At 42.6% G+C, this 4,472-nt stretch overlaps 1 pseudogene; it reads right to left on the minus strand.

The window, feature by feature from the left end:
* Positions 1 to 2,732: 2,732 nt before the first annotated feature.
* Positions 2,733 to 3,875, minus strand: LOC110290997 (mitogen-activated protein kinase kinase kinase 3 pseudogene; annotated as a pseudogene).
* Between the last annotated feature and the right edge of the window lie 597 nt (positions 3,876 to 4,472).

The following is a 4,472-nucleotide window of genomic DNA, read 5'->3' on the forward strand; positions in this document are numbered from 1 at the left end:
CTCTTGCCCCGACCTACAGGGCTAAAAACAAGGGTCTCAAGGAAAGGAGTGAGAGTGGATTGAATGAGGAAGGAGACCAGACTGAGATCTGTTAAGCCTCATTTATTTAAAAAAACAAAAACAAAAACAAAAAAACACTCAGCTTATAAAGCTGCAAACCACAATTACAAAGTGGAATTCATTGCTCAAGTACATGACAAGGTAGATGGAAAGTGCTTAGCAACCAGTTGAGTAAAAGGAAAGTTCTAACCACAAGGTATCTTAAAGAAGGTTGTAACCACAAGGTCTCATGGCTGGAAGGTTCCAACAGCAAGATTTCTTAACTATGCTCTGGGAACAGAAAAACAAATCTCTTAAAAGCAGGAGTTAGAAATAATAATTGTAAAATAAGTAATGGCCCAGGGACAAGATAAAGATCAGGCCCCAACAGACTCTCAAGGTTTTGTTAATTGCCCTAAAATCTTGTAATTGTCTCCACCCCCTTGAGCTCTTTTGTTATAGTGGACACAGGGTGTTCCATGGACTGCAGGAGGGGGCAGATGTGTTGTAACAGAAGCTGTTCTTCTACCAACTGTGTAAGGGCTCTAAGCGTCTCTCTTGATAGAGGCCACTGTGGGACACAGACGGCTACACTGGAGAGCCAACCAAGGTAGAGAATATCAAATCTAATAGTGGATCCTAGAATTGAGGGTGATTTGGAAGAGTTTTTAGGGTCTCCTTGGACATAGCTTTCTTTGTAGGTAACGTCCTCTATTTTGATGTGGTCTTTTTATGGTTGGGTGGTAAATACTACCTCTAGGTAGTATTTACCTTATTTAGCTTATAAGATATCTCTCACTAGAAGACTGGTGGCTACTTGAGTTACCAGGGGGTATATGAGGTGGGTAGATCCATCAGGGTCCTCCCACTTGTAGGCCTGTTGGGTGATAAATGTGTGAGATGTACTACTATGAGTAAGAGCTGGTGCCCAGGGATCAGTTGCCAGTAGTGTAGGATCTCTTGTCTTAAAATTGTATTGTCTGTTCCTACCATCCCTTCAGGGTTCCCAGGGCTTCAAACCTTAGCTCAACCTAAGCAGGCTTCCTCTCACATTCCACCACTCCAATAAAATGATCTTATGATTATTTTATTTGCTTGAAGAAAGGAACCTAGCCTGACTGTCTGCTGAGAGGCTTTATCCAACAACAGATAAAGACAGATACTGAGACCTACAGCAAAACTTCAGGCAGAGCTTGGAGAGTCTTGTAGAAGAGTAGGGGGTAGAAATGAATAAGCCTGAGGGGTCAAGGACACCACAAGAAGACCTAGAGAATTAACTAACCTATAGAACTTGGGTAACCAACAGGAGCATGCAGGAGCTGGCCCTAGACCCTCCTGTACACTTGTAGCAAATGTACAACAGCTTGGTTTTCATGTGGGTTCCTAAATAAGTGTTGAGGGGACTATTGTGGTCTGTGTTCCCTGCCATTGGATCTCCCTCTCCTTACCTTGACTGTCTGGTTAGGCCCCAGTGGGGAGGATGTACCCAGTCCTGCTGGGATTAGATTTCCCAAGGTAGAGTGGAACGGGCAATGGGAAGAAGGGATTTGCAAGGGTGGAACTGGGAAGAGAGATGGGAGTGGGAGCTATGATAGGGGTATAAAGTGAAAAAATAAGTTATTGGAAAAAAGAAATAGCTCCTTACTGAAGTATTATATGATAATAAAATGATCATTATTAATGCTTCATAGTAATATTTTATTATTTATATGGAAGTGACTATAAATTCACGTAATTTTGTGCAAGTAAACAAAATCAATTTTTTTACTTTTTATAAGCTGTATTTTTTTGAGTAGGTTTTATGCTTAAAAATTACTTATTGGAATTTAACTGAAGAGGTCAGCTCAGAAACTTTGGAAAATTCCGCCAGGCCCCTCCCCTACTGGAAGAGAAAGGTCAAGGAGCACTTAGGCACCCCTCCCCTCCAGAAGGGAGAGGATTAATTATATTCCTCAGACCACGGGGGAGGGAGGACCAACCATCAGCCACCTGTGGGTGGGGGAGGCCCAGAGTATGCAGATACATTTCGCAGAGCAGACTGACTATGGGCCACCTAAAGACAAGGAAAGCCCTTGGCACCTCACTCCCTTAAGCCTAATCAGTTTAAAAGTTACACTGTTCTTCCAACCACATGTGCCTAATGGCTGCTGCTCTGAAAACTGTATAAAAACTCACTGAATGGGCGACTCCTGGTCATTCTCTCTCTCCTTCATGTGCAGGACGACCCCAACATATTGGAACAATATAATTCCTCTTGCTTTTGCATCCATCCCTAGATCTGTGTTGTTCATTCAGGGTGGGGGTGGGGTCTCCAGTAAGTTAAGGCTAGCCAGTGTCTTACACTACTCATGTGGCATTTGCATTTTGGCAGATCTCAACTACTTTAGGACAATTATGGGGACAATTGTCAAGAATTTGGATATCTTGAGTCATCAAGAAATATTACCTGAAAGATTTTTAAAGATTGATAGGCATCTTCCTCAAATGTTTTGATCTCTGTATTATTAAAATTATTCACCTATAATATTGTTTTACAAATTCTTATGTTTTATAAAGATGATTTGTAATTTTCTCAATTTTCTACTTATTTAAAATACACAATGCTTTTCCTGTATAGATACTTAAAAAATATCTCTAAAATATTCTCTAGTCATTATTTTTGGAAAGGAAATTTGAGACAAATGTGAAATAATCTACCTCATCATTAAAGTATTAGCTGAAGTGGTATATTTTTGTGAGTAGAACTTTCCCATCCTGGTATACCTTGTCACACAGAAACTGGCCTTGCTGATCTCTTTGGAGATAACCACATTCTTTTCCTGCACAGAGAGGGCATTCTCCATCTCTGTACTCCATAGGTGCCCATGGGAGTCCAGGAATTGCACAGCTACACCCATGTTCTCACCATTTGTATGCAAGGAGCGATTTGAGGGCACTAGAGTGAATAGGTTGCCTTGATGTCGTCTTATTCTATTCGGGCAAATGTTCTTCTGACATCATTGTAGTCTTTGTGACGCACAGACGCATGGTAACGCCTGGGATAAGTTCTGCCTTTATCTACTTTATCATAGAGCTGGGTCTCCCGATCTGAGCATTTCTTTCTGTTGTCTGGGAAGCTCTGGGCTGAGGACATTTGTGATTTCCTGAAGAATGGGCTGTCTGCTGACCTGTCCAAGTATTGGCAGCTTGCTGAGAAGGAATTTTCGACACTGCTCAGGGGATCTACATACACTGTTTGCTGGCCTCTGGGATGAATTCACCTTTACTGTTGATGCTCATATATGATCCCTGCCTGCATTGTGCTGTTAGTTTTCGCTCAGGTACACAACCAGGGGGAAAAGAGCTTCGACCAGGATTCTGGGTGCGGACAGGTGCCTGTTTGTGGGCTCAGGGGCTTAGGGTACTTATATTCCCTGCAGACTCCTGCCTGGGCACTCCAGGTAGGGAGAGGAACTAGTGTGGTTTCTGTCTTGGGATAACAGTAGTATCCTAAGTCTTTTCATACTTGAGTTTCTATCCAAAATGTCAATTGCTTTGCCGAGATCATCTTGGTTTTTCAACAGGATAGAGAGCTCTTTATCCATATAATGCAAATCAAGAGGCTGCCCAAAGACTCTTATCACCTTGTGCACCACATCTTCATATTTTATAGGCCAGAATGCTATAATTTGTCTCTCCCCATTGTGTTCACACTTGATTCTGACATCACTCTGCCTGTTTGGGTGACCTGTGTCCTTGTTCTTCGTGGTCTCATATCCAGACACCCGGAGACGTCAGCTCATCTGGGGAGCCACCAGGTCCTTCGTGATTGAATCTAATGCTTCTTGTTCATCCATGATGGTGATGGTGGCAGCAGCTTCAACTCAAAAGTTTCACTTCCGCAGCCGCAAGTGCATGCGAGGGAAGCAGTCTTCGGGGACAGCAGAGGGTCTGGCTTTATACTGGGGCCATAGGCTGTGCTGGCTTTGCTTGGGACCCCACAGCCTCCCTGGCCTCGTTGGAGCCACTTGGCCAGCCAGCCTGCCAGTCCTGAAGTCCAGAAGTTGCTCTGAGCAGGCACTGTTCTCCACCTCAGGAACAGTCTGAAAAGAAAAACAAACAAACAAACAAACAAAAAAACAAAAAACAAAAAACAGTTATTTTTCTTTTCAACTGATATATTGGCAACAGTGTTGAATAAAAGAGTATCTTCTGTCAAGCATTTTTAGGGTGAGGTTACATTGGCTGAGTGATCCGGATAGGTATAAGAGTTTTACACACAATCCAAATCTTACTCAGAGGAGTCCAGGAGCACAATGAATTCTTAAATGCATGATGCTAGTCTGGAGTAGCATGTTTAGTTTATTATCAGCAAACTAGGAGTATCTTTGCCTTTCAGACTGTATTTGTATATATTTGTAGCACAGATCTCCTGACTGTAGTCAACTGAGGGA

This window comes from Mus caroli, unplaced genomic scaffold (genome assembly GCF_978045245.1).
Source record: "Mus caroli unplaced genomic scaffold, Mus_caroli_1 scaffold_3, whole genome shotgun sequence".
NCBI lineage: Eukaryota > Metazoa > Chordata > Mammalia > Rodentia > Muridae > Mus > Mus caroli.